Source organism: Girardinichthys multiradiatus, chromosome 17 (genome assembly GCF_021462225.1).
Source record: "Girardinichthys multiradiatus isolate DD_20200921_A chromosome 17, DD_fGirMul_XY1, whole genome shotgun sequence".
NCBI lineage: Eukaryota > Metazoa > Chordata > Actinopteri > Cyprinodontiformes > Goodeidae > Girardinichthys > Girardinichthys multiradiatus.
In genome coordinates, this window is record NC_061809.1 from 27,240,965 (window position 1) to 27,258,574 (window position 17,610).

The following is a 17,610-nucleotide window of genomic DNA, read 5'->3' on the forward strand; positions in this document are numbered from 1 at the left end:
TCTTTATATCATGGTGAGTTGTGGGTCTAGTGAAATCCCCAGTGATCTTTGTATGGTTTCATTGTGAAAATGTCCTGATTCTGTATTATAATTTAATAGAAAACCCACAGATTGTCGTTCTATAACTCAGCAATAGATGATCTTGAACGTTGCGGTCCTCCCTGGACATCATCCATCCATGCATGCAGACAGTGTTTATGACTGCGTCGTCTACATAAAGTTGACCTGTCACAGCTGAGCAGTTTATTAGCAGGTCATTTATGTGAGTTCACTAATTTCATTACCTGCAAGTCATAATCAGCGAAGATTAAAAGAAATAAATCTCTGTTTGTAAGTTTCACTTTTTCAATTGAATTACTGGAGCACCTGTACTATAATTGAACTAATTTACATCAGGTACTACAATAAAAACAACATTTGTGCGCAGTGTTAACAGCTTCCTGGAGAAGTTTTCCCAGAGCCAGGTTATGATCATTTAATTTAGCAGTGGTTGAACCAGATAACTATTTATATGGATGTCCAGGATGGAATCATCACTGTCATTGGAGTGACTATGAAAAATGACGAGTTATTGTTGTCTCTGCAGTGCACAGGGCTGAAGGGTACATAGTTCATATTTTGGTCAATCTGATTTACATTCAGGGGCGTGACTGCCATATAGATGCTCTATGCATTCAATTTATAGCCTTTTTATGCTGGTCTCTTATTAACTTTTGTTTATTTTTATTCTGTAAGTGTTAAGGTCGGTTCTTATCTCAGCGCCGGCTGGTTTTTAATAATTTTAAGTGACAATACAACAAGTTTACACAAATATTCAAAACAAAAATGTGTAACCTGTTCTGCTTTTTTAATAGGAATCAGAATCAGAATCAGAAAAGCTTTATTGCCAAGTACGTTTTTGGACATACAAGGAATTTGTTTTGGCGTAGTCGGTGCAATACAATACAAATTAAACAGTATAAACATATCTACAATATAATATAAATATATGTGCACAGTTTTAAGTGAGTGAGAGTAAATATAGAGCAGTATAAGATGCAAGAGCAATACAACAGTGCAGGTGATCATTGTGCAAGTAAAGCAGGAGTCCATGCTGAGCGTTAATGTAACGAATAGAGTTGCAGGTTACAGGTGTCCTGTCAGCAAAAAAAAAGGGGGGGGGGAAGGGAGAGTGTCAGGGTGGTTTCTGGGCTTTGTTAACCAGGCTGGTGGCAGATGGGAAAAAACTGCCAGAGGGGAGAGTTTCAAAGAGTCTGTGACCGGGGTGGGAGGGATCAGCCAGAATCTTCCCTGCCCGCTTCAGGGTCCTGGAGGTGTACAGTTCCTGGAGCGACAGTAGACTGCAGCCAATCACCTTCTCAGCAGACCGAATGACACGCTGCAGCCTGCCCTTATCCTTGGCTGTAGCAGCGGCGTACCAGATGGTGATGGAGGAGGTGAGGATGGACTCAATGATGGCTGTGTAGAAGTGCACCATCATAGTCTTTGGCAGGTTGAATTTCTTCAGCTGCCGCAGGAAGAACATCCTCTGCTGGGCTTTCTTGATGAGGGAGCTGATGTTTGGCTCCTACTTGAGATCCTGGGAGATGATGGTTCCCAGGAAGCGGAAAGATTCCACAGTGTCAATTGTGGAGTCACAGAGGGTGATGGGGGCAGGTGGGGCTGGGTTCTGCCTGAAGTCCACAACCATCTCTACTGTCTTTAGAGCGTTGAGCTCAAGGTTGTTCTGGCTGCACCAGTCCAACAGATGGTCCACCTCCCATCTGTACGCAGACTTGTCACCATCAGAGATGAGTCCGATCAGGGTGGTGTCGTCCGCAAACTTCAGAAGCTTGACAGACTGGTGACTGGAGGTGCAGCTGTTGGTGTACAGGGAGAAGAGCAGAGGAGAGAGAACACAGCCTTGGGGGGAACCGGTGCTGATGGTCAGGGAGTCAGAGACGTGCTTCCCCAGCCTCACGCGCTGCTTCCTGTCAGACAGGAAGTCAGCGATGCACCTACAGGTGGAGTCGGGCACACTCAGCTGGGAGAGCTTCTCCTGTAGCAGAACTGGGACGATGGTGTTGAAGGCAGAGCTGAAATCCACAAACAAGATCCTGGCGTAGGTTCCTGTGGAGTCCAGGTGCCGGACGATGAAGTGAAGGGCTAGGTTGACTGCATCATCTACAGACCTGTTGGCTCTGTAGGCAAACTGCAGGGGGTCCAGGAGGGGGTCGGTGATGTCTTTTAGGTGTGAGAGCACAAGGCGCTCAAAGGACTTCATCACCACAGAGGTCAGGGCGATGGGTGTGAAGTCATTAAGCCCTGTGGTCCTTGGCTTCTTGGGAACAGGGACGATGGTGGAGGACTTGAAGCAGGCTGGCACATGACATGTCTCCAGTGAGGTGTTAAAAATATCTGTGAAGACTGGAGACAGCTGATCAGCGCAGTGCTTCAGGCTGGCTGGTGAGACAGAATCCGGACCAGCAGCTTTCCGGGGGTTCTGTCTCCTGAAGAGTTTGTTGACGTCCCTCTCCTGGATGGAAAGAGCCGTCCTCGGCGTGGGTAGGGGGCTGGTGGGGGGAAACTTCAGGGTGGGGGTTGGAGGTGCCAAGGCCCCTCTTGAGGTTGGGGAGGTGGGGGTGGTGGATTGTGGCTGCAGCTGTTGGGGGGCGTCGTGGGGGATGGTTGCAGGACTGTCCCTTTGTCTTTCAAAGCGAATATAGCATCAATTATTATGATCATATTATTATTAATGCGGTATATTATGGTTTTGATTTCAGTACAGAGGTAAACAAAAATATCGGAAATTAACATATTTACATTCTACCTGCATTCAATTTAAATTATGCCTGTATTTAAACCACTCATACCCCAGCATTTTCCTTTTTTTAATTTTGTTTTAGTTTGTTCTATATGTACTTTACAGGTATAAAATAACAGTTTCTAGATGCAACGTTTACTTTATTATCGATTGTGAAGGCTGTCCAAGGTAAGCGGCAGTGGCTCCTGTTGGCCACCCCTTTGCTCTGCCCCTGGTATCGGCTGCTTTTGCTAAAACTAAACAGAACCAAGTGAAAACCAAAAGTTCTTCTTCTGTTTTTATTTGCCTTTGGCCTTCGGTTTGACCACAGTTATCTCTCTAACTCTGTGCTGTTAGAACTCATGAGGCATCAGTTCCATTAAACATTTAAAGTCTGAAAGAAAACGACTCAGTTCAGTGTTGGTTCTGTTCAAAAGAGACCTTCAGTGAAGTGGAAGTTAAAAAATAGAGGCCATGAATTTTAATAGATCTAAAAGGCTACACAGGATATAAATCTGCAATGAAGTTTAAGAGTCCTTTCAGCCCAAACTGCTCACAGTGATGCACTTTTTATGTTTCAGAGTAACTCTATTTTTTTATAATCATCAAAGAAAATGGGACATTTTATAAAAGTCACTTTGCTTTGTTTCTGTGAGAGGTTAATCACTTTACACAGAGATCAGCGAAAGTACTTACAGAACCATGGTAGATAAAATCAGGTGGTGACCAGCAGTTGAAGAGCTACGTTAATCTATGTTAATGTACAGAAATGATCAGTAATCGCAGATGTTCAACAACAAGGAGAGTCTGTATATTTCAAATAACCAGTTTCATAATCAGGGTTTATGTTTATTATTTTTCACACTGAGGTCTTTTTTCTGACAATTTAGTTGAGTAAAAATATACTAAAACAAGATGGATCTAATATGCTAACACTTACACACTATTACTGCGTAAAAAAATAACTTAAACATTACCTCAGCTGATTAAAAAGTTTAAAGAAGGTGATTCACTGCCTAGAATCTTGGGATGTAATGCTTGTTGTTAATTTGAAGTGGAGACTCTGGGATTGGAACAAGGGAGGAAAGTCATCTTGGTCTGCACAGAGGAACAGCTGTAGAACTGTTGCCTTGCAGCAAGAAGGTCCAAGGTTTGAATCCCAGCCCGGGGTCTATCTGCATGAAGTTTGCATGTTCTCCCCGTGCCTGTGTTGGTTTTCAACAATTGCTTAGCTTCCTCCTACAGATGTAAAATAGAACAGGACCCCCAATTGGTCTTGTGAGTTTGGTATGGTTGTCTTTCCTGGGTCTCTGAGTTGCCCTGTGATGGACTATGACTGCTGGAGATAAGTACCAGGTGTTTCCTGCTTTGCTGTGTAGAAGTCAAATGGATTCAGCTGCTGTTGAAGTTTGTGTTTTGAAACTTGTAGCATTTCTTCATTGTGTACACAACAGTGAGAAACAACCCATGTTTATATCCTCCTTTTTCCTGTCTGAGTTAATAAATCATATTAGATCAGTCTAAATCCATCTCTTCAAATTTCCTGTCCTTGCTTTGTTTTTCAGGATTGTTTGTGTTTTACACTCCTGTCCTGCCAGAACTAATTACCCATGTTAAAGTGGAGCATTTCCTATTTTCATCTCCACACCCAGACGGGCTAACATGATCATTGTGCCTCCATATTGGATAAGTCAGACACTTTGTCCCTGTCCACATTCATTCGTCACATTAGGAATTCTCTTTCAGTCCGACTTCCTGTGTTTTTCTGCGAGCCTGGAATAGGTCTGACATTTAATTTTCCTCTCTTGACCTTTACTCTGATATTAGCTGTATTAACAGGTTGAACCAAGCTGGGATGATGTGCTGCAGTTCAGGTCACAGAAAGGTCGAAACCTTTTCATCTGTGACCTGCCAACCGGGCAGGGAGGCGGAGATTTTCTTTAACCCACTAGGTTCAGATGGTAACAGCATGAACATATTTACAGCAGTAAATATTGGTATTTCATGTGTTTCACACCAGAGCTTAACTTGAAGAAAATCTGGAACATTTAAATACATTTACAGGTACAACCTCATTCATCTTTGCCATGCTTCAGGATTAACCCTCCCCCTAAATCTGATTGGCTATTTTCACTCAGGGATTCTGTCCCTCTGTGGGACAACCACAAGGGGGGGATCCAAATGATCCAGCAGTGTTTTTCAGAAACTCAGTTTAAACTTCAGCCTAGAAGAAAACAAAGTGTGCATGATGGTGGTTCTTTTATTTCACTTTGGGTTTAAATGCAGTCAGATATTTTGGACCCTGCCGTGTGTGAGAGCATTGAGGGAGTTCAGTCTTCCACTTTGAATTTGATTTGTGCTCATTGAGTCCGTCTTCCTTTTGTTCCTGGCTCTTCTGCGTGCGGTTGTACTGATGTTGACATCAGTTTTTAGCCCAGCTTGCCTCTGAGCACCCCCCACCCCTCTATCTGTGTTTGCAGTCCCACAGCCTCAGGGCTCCATCTGTTGTCATGCAGGGCATCGAGCTCCCCTGAGAGCGCCAGCCAGAAATGATGAGCTGAGCTACAAATTTAAAGGGACAGAGTGGAGGAACCGCTCTGCACACACATAAAGATTGCTCCATTCCTCCTGTAATACTTCTGTAGATATAAAGATGTCCATCTGTCCGGCCCGAACTTTAGTTCACATTCATATGGTAACATTTACTCTTTAAAGTTTCTTTAAGCCTAGCTTACAGCATTTACTTTATAAATCTCAAACTGAGATAGAGCAGAAAAAAAGGCATTTTGTTCCGGAAACTACCTGGTTTTGACTCAAAGAAACATCCTTGATGCTGAAAACAAATGGATTGGGATGACATCACTGTTGCTGAGTGCTTATACAATAATAATTGGACATTTTTGTGGAAAATTATTCTTAAATCAATTTTGCACAGGAATAAAAAATGGTAACGTCAGCAGAAAACATCACAGAACAAAACCAAAGTGCAAGAAAAGCTTTTGCTTTTTAGTTTTAGCCTTAAAAAGTCTGTCCTGCAGGCAAAAAGGAAAACCAGAATGGTGTAAGCGTAGCAAAGAGACTTATTAGCTACTTATTAGCTGATGAGACCAAAACAAAAACAAAAAACAAAGTCCTGTGAAAACACGTGGTGGTAGCGTGACCGTATGGGCTGATTTCGCATTCTGTGAAAATCTCCAGACATCTGTCTGTAAGGCAAATTAAAAGCTAAATAAAGTTTGGGGTCAAAGAAGTGTTTTGATCTGTAGTGAGCAACCTCTGTCAGAAAATTCAACTAGTACTTCAGATGCTTTAGACAGGAGGCAACACTAAATCCATGTTTAACCTGACAGAGAGCAAAGTATTTTACATTAACCATGTAAAATTTCATGTCATTTGTTTGATTATAGGTTTTTAATCTGCTTTAAGGACATGTTCATATAAAAATATCTACAGTTTTTCTTACTTTCAGGCAAAGTTAAATAATATCATTATTTGTCGCCGTCTGTCCGTCCGTCCATTGATCCAAATTGGAAAAACATTGCCTGGTTCAATGAATGTTGATCAGCTGCAACATTCAAATGGTCTGGTCAGAGTTTAGTGTAAACATGAAAGCATGGATTCATCCTGCCTTGTGTCAACGATCCAGGCTGCTGGTGGTGGTTTCATGGTGTGGAAAACGTTTTTGGCCTCATAGTACCAACTGAGGTTCATTCTTACCCCACAGCCTACCTGAGTGTTGTTGCTGACCATGTTCACCCCTTTATGACCACAGTGGACCCATCTTCTAATAACTGCTTCCAGAAGGACAATGCACCATATCATGGCTCAGATTATCTAATCTAACTAGTTTCATGAAAATGAGGTTGAGTTCTCTGTACTCTACTGGCCTCCACAATCACCAGATCTCAATCCCACTGAACACCTTTGGGATTTTGTGGATTAGGGGGGTTTAATCATGGATGTCCAGCTGACAACTGAGAGCAACTGAGATGTTATCATGTCAACATGGACCAAAGGCTGAGAAACCTTGTTCGACCATGAGAAATGAAGACAGTTCTGAGGGTAAAAAGGGCTCAGCCTTGTAATAAGTTGTACCTAATAAAATGGTCAGTGACTGTATGTACCAGTTAAATACTTTTCTTGAGGTCTTTAACTTAAGATATTATGTGGCTGCTGAACATGAAAGTTTGCGGGAAGCGGAGTTATACCCACAAACCTCTGCTGAATGAAATGTGTCTAACTGGAGTAAATCTGCAGTAAATCCTCTCGGTGGCTTGTGGCGTTCTGAGCTTTTTCTAAACCAGTGGCTGCTAAAGATGGATCAGTCCTTAGGCAGAGTTAGCTGTCTTCCCAGATATCATCTTATCACTTTCACACAATCAATGACAGATTATGTTTACAGTACCAGAACGGTCTGATTATTTAGACTATTAAATATCTGACTAATATGTTAAATTAGGGTTGAGTAATGGGTCTCTGATTAAATAAGTCAGAAGTTTTCATGTTAAATAAATAATATGCAGAAACTCTAGGTGTGTTCGCAGATGATTTCAAGCGTAAGGAATAGATAATATAACATTCTTTATCTTTATTTGCAATTCAACAACAAAAGATGTGTGTTGAAATAATTTTGTATATTTCTAAAACTATGTTGGTAAAACTTATTTAGTCACGTACTTCCTTTTTACCAGCTTCTGAATAAATCTTCTAAAAAACAAACCATCTTCCTGAATCCGAAATTAGTCATAGAAATGTTTAAGCAACCAGTAAAATTTTCTGATTTCATCTGTAGTGCCATTTGTTTGCACCCATGGCATTCCTCAGACTGACAGCTTTGTACAAAGATGACAAAACGCCTGATTAGACGTTAACATCTGTCAATAATAACTGTTAAAGAAAATAATATTTAAAGGCATTTTTATCAGGACTTCTTTCATGAAAAATGAACAGGACTGGTCTAAGGATAGATCCCTGTGGAACACCTATGGTACTGTAGAGGTGTTTTGTGCCATCTCAGACTCTACAAGCCTAAGTTAGCATGTTAAATGTTAAAATGCATGACTGGATTGTTGGTAAAAGTCTGGCTTATTTGGAAGAGTTGCAGAAGGCTTAGCAAGACTTAGATCGTTTCATCTGAATGATCTACTAGGCTTCTTAATCAACGTCTTCTGGACAGATAAGACAAAAATTGGGACCCATATGTTGGTCTCTCCATCTGTCCGTCCATCTATCCATCATCCAGCCAGATCCGGGTAGTTTGGGACAACAGGTTCAGGTGGAAAACCCGGACATCCCTTTCTATAGCACCACTATTCCCAGGTCTGTGAGACTTATATAGTTTTTCAAAAAGTTCCGGGTCAGTCCTTCTAGTGGAACAGGCCAAGAAATGTGCCCCAAACTACCTCAGATGAGACCTTACAGGATGGCTCTACTCAGGATTTTCCCTCTGTATGATTCAGTAATGACACCAAACCCCGGATGATAAAAATTAAAATTTTGGAAAGTTGACTTTTTTGGCTTTGTCCAAATTTTGTTGAAAATCAAGTTTGGTTGAGGATCAACCCTCAGAACTTCTCAACCAGATTTACACATTAGTCTGGGTAATACCATCTTTTTAACTAATATTTGCTCTGGGTAGCTTGGCCTAAACTGGACCATCAATAGAACAATGATCAAAAACCTAGCAGCTAATCTACAACAGAATGAAGATGCTTCAATGGCCCAGTCAAAGTCCAGACTTTAGCCTCATTGAAATGTGGTGTGACCCTGAGAGCTGTGCAAAAACCAATGTTCAAACAGTCCAGAAGTGCTCCACATCGGCATGAGAGGGTAAAAAAGTTTCCAGAATTTGGTTTAGTTTCTGTTAAGTTGATAATTAACTCTAAAACTGTGTGGAAACTCAAGGCCTCCCCCATTCTGTCTCGTCTGTGACAGATGCAGGAAAATAAAAAAACAAAAATCCCTCTGTCTTTTTCAGACTCTTTCTGCTCCACTTTCTTTGTGTCTGAACCAAAACTTGGAGATCCTCCAGTTCTGTCTTGGTCCCAGCTGGGGAGTTGGTTCTCACTTCGTTCTTTACAGTTGTGGAGATGAGATGGCTAAAGAAGCACTAACTGGCCTCTCCGGGCTTCCGTAGGAATTCATTGGGCTCCTCCAGCTGAGCAGAAATCTTGCGGCGGCAGAATGAGCGGGAGGCTCAGGTGATCCGACCATCAGGAGAATTCCTCTGAATATGTGAGTGTCTCTGAACAAGTGTGTGAGAACTCGCCAAGTGGACTAATGTGTTCTGTGGAGTTCTGGCTCCATCTGGGATCCACAGAGACGCGCAGACAGCACCGCCCGAGGTGCAGCATGTATACTCAAATGCTCGGAAACAGACACACATCTCCCTGACTTGTGCATCTTTTTATCTTTTCCTTACATTTTCCTTTTTTCCCGCTCTGGCCCGTGTCTTTCTCTCCAGCCGTGGCTCCAGGGTGAAGCACAGCAGCAGATGGACCAAAGCAAAGCGCCAGCACATAAAAAACTGATGCTCACGGAGCTGCAGGCCACTCAGCTGTTGGCCTGCTGCTGCCTCACTGAAGCCGTCAACCGTGGTGATCCGGAACTGTTTCTGCCATAAATGTTCCATGGAACAATGAAGGATGTCTTTTCCAGAACAAAAAAACTTAAAAACGGTTTCCTCATGTACCGCGCTGCAAAGGCAGGAATATCTCTGGTGTTTTTTATGCTGTTAAACATAGAAATGCTTTTAAATAAACGGCTTTAAAATTCCACCTGAACTCCTGAAATCAAGTTGAATTTATCCGTCTAATCTTCTGGTAAATTTAAAGGAGACAATTCCCAACCTAGACTGAGGAATATATCCCTTCTTCATTTATAATCTGTTAAATTAATGAAAAAAGAACAAAATTATACACCAAAACAACATTTTAAGCCCATATTTACTGCTCCCTGCAACAAAATGTTAATACATTTTTGTAGCAACTATTTTAAGTTAAAAAATAATTTACAGTTTTCAAGTTTTTGCAATATATACAAAATTTAAACCTTGTATTCAGATTTTTTTACACGGTTAACTCTTAAATAAATCCATTACAACCAATCAGCTTCAGAAGTCCAGCTGTTCTGTGAAGTTCTCCGAGGTTTATTAAGGAAACAAACATGGTGGTGGCGGCATCATGCTGTGGGGATTCTTTTCTTCCACAGGGACAGGGAAGCTGGTTAGAGTTGATGGGAAGATGAATGGAGCTAAATACAGCAAAACCTGTTGCTGCAGAAGACTTGAGGCTGGGATGGAGCTTCATCTTCCAGCCAGAGCTGCAGTGTAATGGTTTAGATTGAAGCATACAGGTCCTTCTCAAAAAATTAGCATATTGTGATGAAGTTCATTATTTTCCATAATGTCATGATGAAAATTTAACATTCATATATTTTAGATTCATTGCACACTAACTGAAATATTTCAGGTCTTTTATTGTCTTAATATGGATGATTTTGGCATACAGCTCATGAAAACCCAAAATTCCTATCTCACAAAATTAGCAAATTTACAAAATTACTTGACACTGGACTTCTGGCATTTTCGCATTTCCTTCTCCCCAGTCTTCCTCCAGACTCTGGCACCTTGATTTCCAAATGACATGCAGAATTTGCTTTCATCCGAAAAAAGTACTTTGGACCACTGAGCAACAGTCCAGTGCTGCTTCTCTGTAGCCCAGGTTTGGGGAATGCTGCACCTGTAGCCCATTTCCTGCACATGCCTGTGCACGGTGGCTCTGGATGTTTCTACTCCAGACTCAGTCCACTGCTTCCGCAGGTCCCCCAAGGTCTGGAATCGGCCCTTCTCCACAATCTTCCTCAGGGTCCGGTCACCTCTTCTTGTTGTGCAGCGTTTTCTGCCACACTTTTTCCTCCCTACAGACTTCCCACTGAGGTGACTTGATACAGCACTCTGGGAACAGCCTATTTGTTCAGAAATTTCTTTCTGTGTCTTACCCTCTTGCTTGAGGGTGTCAATAGTGGCCTTCTGGACAGCAGTCAGGTCGGCAGTCTTACCCATGATTGGGGTTTTGAGTGATGAACCAGGCTGGGAGTTTTAAAGGCCTCAGGAATCTTTTGCAGGTGTTTAGAGTTAACTCGTTGATTCAGATGATTAGGTTCATAGCTCGTTTAGAGACCCTTTTAATGATATGCTAATTTTGTGAGATAGGAATTTTGGGTTTTCATGAGCTGTATGCCAAAATCATCCGTATTAAGACAATAAAAGACCTGAAATATTTCAGTTAGTGTGCAATGAATCTAAAATATATGAATGTTAAATTTTCATCATGACATTATGGAAAATAATGAACTTTATCACAATATGCTAATTGTTTGAGAAGGACCTGTATTTATGTGTTAGAGTGGCGTAGTCAAAGCCCAGACTTAAATCAAATTCGGAATCTTTGGCACCCCATCCAACCTGACTAACCTTGAGTTAAGACCAGACAGAAATGTCCACTGCAGATGTCCAAAGCTGGTCCAGACATACACCAGAACTTGTAGCTGCAGGGAAAGCAGGTTCTACAAAGTTGTGACTCAGGGTAGCTGAATACAGTCGCACTTCCCACTTTTTAGAGTTTTATTTGTAAAACCATGTATAATATTCCTTCTAACTTAAGATTCTCTTTAAAACCTGTCATGATTATTTGAGGCTTAAATTATTCTTCGTCCATCTGCTTCTCTGGTAAAGAATAGTGGTGCTGTGGGCTGTGCAGAGAAAAGTGGTAATCACCATAGCAACCAGTGAGTCAGCATTTTCTGACTGGTTTGGTGGATTCTACTGTAGCCCACTGTTCCTGTTCTCAGAAACCTGCAGGATTCAGTCCCCAAAACTGAAATGGGCAAACAAAATAAAGCTTTTCAAAATAAGAGCCTCCGTTTAGGGTTTCCATTTCGTTCTGAGCTGGTTTTGGGTAAACAGTTACCCTGTTTGACTTTTATAAATTAGCTGCCTGAGTAAATCTGAATCATCTGATTTAATTAATGAAGTTAATCTACATCTGCTGCTGCTCTCTGATGATATAAAAGGAAGCAGAAGCTGTTTTGTTGTTGAATCCTTCCATAAATGTGTAAACACAGTATTCTTCTGTTGACTCTGTGCCTGTACCAGACCCAGGCTGCTGTCCTGGATCCTTTACCTCATTTTTCTTTTGTCAGTTCCCTTTCTGGGTTTCTAGGAATGCTGTTTTCTAATCAGCAGTCCTGGTTTTGTTCTGGAGCCCTCTGTTTAGCTTCATCAGCTCCTCTTCAGCTGAAAATCCCAAAGGTTTTTTTTTTTTTTTTTTATGTTTTTCTTCTCTAACAAAGAACCTCTGATGAACTTTCCTTATAATAAAATGTTCCTGTGAGATTTAATTTTGAAGTGAACCTCCCACCCCTTCTAGCCTGGAGCCCCTCAGCTTGGGAGGGAAACGCTGCTTCAGCAGCACCTCCATCCTCATGATGCGGCTCTCTGCTCCAGCTGAATTGCGGTGGTGAGCTTGTTAACCCTCAACTTGACGTTTTCTCCTCAGCGCCGTGAAATCAATTCACCTCAATATCTCCGCAGGATCTGAGACTCCGAGTCTCATCTGCGCCCTGCGGCTCTTTGGGAATAATCCCGTTAAACTCTTCCTCAGAGGTCCTGGATGGGTTTGGTCACTGCTGGAAATAAATCCCTTGCTCCTGGCGCCTTCCCAAACTGCTTTAAAAGTCGTCCTCAGGAGACCAGGCGCTCATCCTCCGAATCACTGAGCAGCCTCTAAATTACCTCTCGGTGGCGAGGTCGTGGAAAGAGATTGTTTAAAGACTTTGGAGGGAGAAAAAAGTCGATAACGTCTTTATTCGCATCCGTTTTGTGCAGCTGAACAAAGAGCAACACAGTAGAAGTTCTGAGATCAGCCTGATCCGACAGGAAATTAATTACGGGCTTCATAATGAGATATTTCTGCTCTCACGAATGTTATCTTTTAATCAGTTAATGAAATGATAATTTTACTCTGAAAAATAGTCAGAGGGTAATGATTGTCAGAAATACGAAGCAGAGGAAGTAATACAAGATGCTTTAAGATAAACTGGTTTAAGCTGACCTCTTAGTAAGTAAGAATTTCCGTAATTCAATTTAAAAAGTGAAATTCATATGTTGGTTTTTTACAGACATAATGATGCATTTAAAGTGTTTCTTACTGTCAACATAGAATATTAAAAAGGACAAAGGACGGCTGATCTGACAGATGTCCAGAAGGCCGTCCCTCTACAAGAAGGGTGAGCCATAAAAAGGTCACTGCTAAAGAAGCTGGTTGTTCAGACTGCTGTATCCAAGTATATTAATGGAAAGTTGAGTGGAAGGAAAGTGTGTGGTTGAAAAACATGAACAGGCACCAGGGACAACTGCAGCTTTGAGAGGATTGTGAAGCAAATAGTTTGGTGAGATGTGGACTGCATCTGGAGTCAGTGGAGTCAGTCCTTCAAAATCCACCATTCACAGATGCATCCAACACATGAGCTGTTCCTGAACCAGAAACAACATCAGCAGCAACTACTGCAATTAGACTGTTGCTTAGTGGTCCAAAGTCCTCTTATCAGATGAAAGCAAGTCATTTGGAAATCAAGCTCCCAAAGTCTGGATGAAGAGTGGAGAGGAACAGAATCCATGTTGCTTGAAGTCCAGTGTAAAGTTTCCACAGTCAGTGATGATTTGGGATGTCATGTCACCTGCTGGTTCTGGTCCACTAGCTTTTCTAATGTCCACAGTCAACATAGCCATCTACCAGGACATTTTAGAGCACTTCATGCTTCCTTCTACTGACGAGCTTTATGGAGATGCTGATTTCAGTTTCCAGCAGGACTTGGTACCGGCCCACATTGCCAAAGGTACCAACAGCTGGTCCAATGACCATGATGGTACTGTGCTTGATTGGCCAGCAAATTGGGCTAACCAGAACCCTACAAATAATCTATGGAGCATCATCAAGAGGAAGATGAGAGACACCAGACTCAAAAATGCAGATGACCTGAAGGCTGCTAAAGCAAAACTGGACTTCCTGATCACCCCAACAGAACCACAGGCTGATCGTCTTCCTTCACTGTAAATAATAACCATTAATAACCACATGTTTGTGTTTCACTTTGTGAAATTAATTACTGATTCTAGCTGCAGATTTATCATAATACATGTAATAAAAGTAGAAAACAGTAGAAACATGAAAGCAGAGCAGATGGACTCAAATACAATAAAATATCAGTGAAAAAATGTAACGCGTTTTTCTACATTAAGAGCAGATATTTATTGTTCTTAATGTTAGGAAAATATTCACTTTTTAGGGACATTTTTATTCTTTACTGCTTTAAGATTTGGTGAAACAAACGATTTGTTCAATTCAATGTAAATGTTTTGGATTTGGAAAATATAAAACTACCCAAGTTTCATACAAAAACCCAGCAGCAGTTTTACCTGCAAATTTAATTAATGTCTTAACAAAAGAGTCTCTGTGATGAAAACTTTGAGTTTATAAGTACCATTTATGTCAGATTTAAATGCTTCATGTTTTAAAGAGAATGGTTGGACGTTTCTGCTTCGTTTTTCCTCAAGACCACAGATAAAGAGTTTAATTCCCGTTTGTGTAACCAAGTTGGACTCATCAGGACATACAGAGCTGTGATTAAATGGATCTAATTACTGCTTTTAAAGACATGAAGAAGACAGAAGATGAAAGCGAGGCAGCTATTTTAGAGTCACTTCAGCTCCTTATGTAACACTCTCACACGGAGCTGATCATCGATGTCTCAGTGTTGGGTTCGTCACCACGTCCTGCTGACAGAACCAAAGACAAGCAGCTAAATGAATAAAGGGGATGGATTATACAAAACAAGGGAGAAGGATGAGCCTGTAAGCAGTTTGGATGGATTTCCAGAAGATCCGCTGTGAATAATACACACAGCGATCCACCTGAGGAAACACTAATCGATTGGAGTATTGATCAGTGGTCTGGGTGGATCCTTCTCTCTCTGCAGTAATGAGGCTTCATGAGGTTTAAAAAGCAAAGTCTTGAAACAGTTCAGTAGCATCTGCTCAGCAGGGAGGTGCAGGACATGCCTTTAAACATGTAAACCGCACTGCAGACAACACAAAGAGGAGCATTTTCGGTGGTTTAAATGGAAACTCTGGTACTAAATCAGGAGGTATGATCTTTTGTCGTCAATAAAAGCTTTTTTAACTGTAGTCCCCTGAGGGCTGCTGAAATCTGGATCTGTTACCAGTAAGCACCACTTCTTCCCAAAGGACATGTCTGTAAACTACAACGTTAAGGCAATGCATATCAGACCATTTGAGTTTATCAGTGTCTGCTTTTGTTTAAAAGTAAAAAACTGAGCTGTACTCACTGTTGCAATGCTGGGAGCAGCACCCTTATTGTAAATTAGACTTTATGTAGCAACGATGTGGCATATAAAGTCTGCAGCACAGAAAATGAAACCTTGAAGCAGATATGCTACAGCAGCAGAAGACCATGCCTGGTGCTAAGAGCATGAAAGTGAGGCTACACATTTACAAATGCTCATCAAAACCGGTTATTGCCCTGGTTTAGAAGAAAAATGAACACAAAGAGACTAGGAGCGATTAGGGGGATGTTGATGCTGCTGTCTGGGCACATGAGGGGCTGTACCAGTACTGGTGTAGGAAGAACTGACTCAGCAACCAATACCTGTGTGGCCCAGATTGGCATGTTGTATCATTTGTAGTATTCTTTTTTTAATAGGTAAGATGAAATTTGCATTTTACATGTGTTTTGCTAAGAAATTCATTTTGTTTTATATTTTTAACCAACCATGTTGACAAATGAAGGATTTGCATTATGGAAGCTGAAAATCTGTATCAACTTTGTGATGTCATCTCAATATGGATCAAAACCCCTAAGGAATGTCTCCAGCACCTTGTTTATGCTACAAGGAATCAAGGCATTTCTGCAGAAAATAAGCGGGCCCATCCTGGTGCTAGCAAGGTGTGCCTTATAAAGTGGCCAGTGAATGCATGTAAATGCTTCAATTTACTTTCATTTTGCTCAGGGTTCAAAAAACAATAGTGTCGGTTGGTACCACCTATCAAACCCCAAATAGGTAAATATTAGTAGCCTTATGGATGAGCCTTTTTATCTGCAGTTCAGCTACGAGCCAAATAGGGCTGCACGGTGGGAAAGTTGGTAAAACTGTTGCCTTGCAGCAAGAAGGTCCTGGGTTCAATTCCCGTCCGGGGGTCTTTCTGCATGGAGTTTGCATGTTCTCCCTGTGCATGCGTGGGTTCTCACCGGGTACTCCAGCTTCCTCCCAACAGTCCAAAGACATGGCTGTTAGGTTAATTGGTCTCTCTAAATTGCCTTTAGGTGTATGAATGAGTGTGTGCATGGTTGTTTGTGTGTTGCCCTGCGATGGACTGGCGACCTGTCCAGGGTGTACCCTGCCTCTCGCCCATAGACTGCTGGAGATAGGCACCAGCTTCTCTGTGACCCACTATGGAATAATCGGTAGAAAATGACTGACTGACTGATGACTGACCCCAAATAGTTGGGAAATGTATAAAAATGTCTGACTTCCATTAAACATTTTACCTGCTGATCCATATTCCTCATGTTTTGTGTCTAACATCTCCCTCCTGACTGGACCACCAGTGTGACATTTTGATTTTGGAAAGTGGGCAGAGCTTGTTCTTAGCGAGCAAGTTAAGGTGTTTATGTGGTTACACTGGCAGCTGAATCACAACTCTGGAAGTTCACAGTTCAGTTAGAGACAACCATAGCGATGCCTGTAGGCTGTGTGTGTGTTTGTGCATGGGCGTGGAGTCAGGTGAGTTTTAGTGTGTGCATGAGTTGGCTGGCTTGTTAAGTGGCTGGTTGCCAGTTTGTTGACTCAAACACTCCCTGGCATCAACACCAAGGTCATTGCACACTTTTCTCTCTGTTGTTTTCTGCAACATACCCCTCTCTCTGCGCTGTGCATATAAATACAGTATATATACACACACACACACACACACACACACTGAAGAGAAACGAGCGTTCACCGACCCCTCGCTGACTTTATGACCCAACATCTGTTGCCATGGTAACATTCATCCATCTCTGCATCTCTCCCTCACTGCATAGCTTTTATTGGCAGATAAAACTAGACCTCATATATGAAAATAATATAAAGTCCTCTTCATACCTCTGTGAAATTGTTCGGTAAAGACTTTTTGAACTTTTTAAATTTGGGACAAATGTTCTGGGTTTTTCTTTTTCTCAGACTAGCAGCTTTCTATTTTTTTTAAATATCTTCTTTGTTGAATAGTTCTAGTGTTTCTGTATTTCTTTGTCAATGTATTTGATCACTACAATTTCATGTTCTGTCCTGTTTAATGACGTTTTGGATTAACAGAGGTTTCACACCACATCATGTCACACCTAGCTTATTGCATGCAGTTTGCTTTTTGACAATAGCATGTTCACATTAGTGTCCTTTAGATTTGCATCCATGCTGATGCTAATGTTCTCATGAAAGCTAGCCTTTACAGCTAATGTGACAGCTGAATTTGCCCAAGCACTACATTTCCTTAGACTTTAACTAGGAGCCTCAGGCTCTTAGATATCATTGTACTTGAAATTCATTGCCTGGTACAGTTAAAGTATTGTGGAGAAGGAGTACATTAGCCTGTGTACATCAGTTCCAATGGACCATTTTGTACTGGGGCATTAGGTGAAGAGGTATGATAGCAGTGCTCAAGTTACCTTGTGAATGCTAATATTAGCGTCACATGCTGGGGACTCCGAGCCGAC

General features: G+C 41.6%; 1 protein-coding gene across 7 annotated transcripts in view; it reads left to right on the plus strand.

The window, feature by feature from the left end:
- LOC124883040 (thyrotropin-releasing hormone-degrading ectoenzyme-like) overlaps nt 1-17,610 on the plus strand; it is a 344,041-nt gene that overhangs the window by 189,236 nt on the left and 137,195 nt on the right. The window lies entirely within an intron of this gene.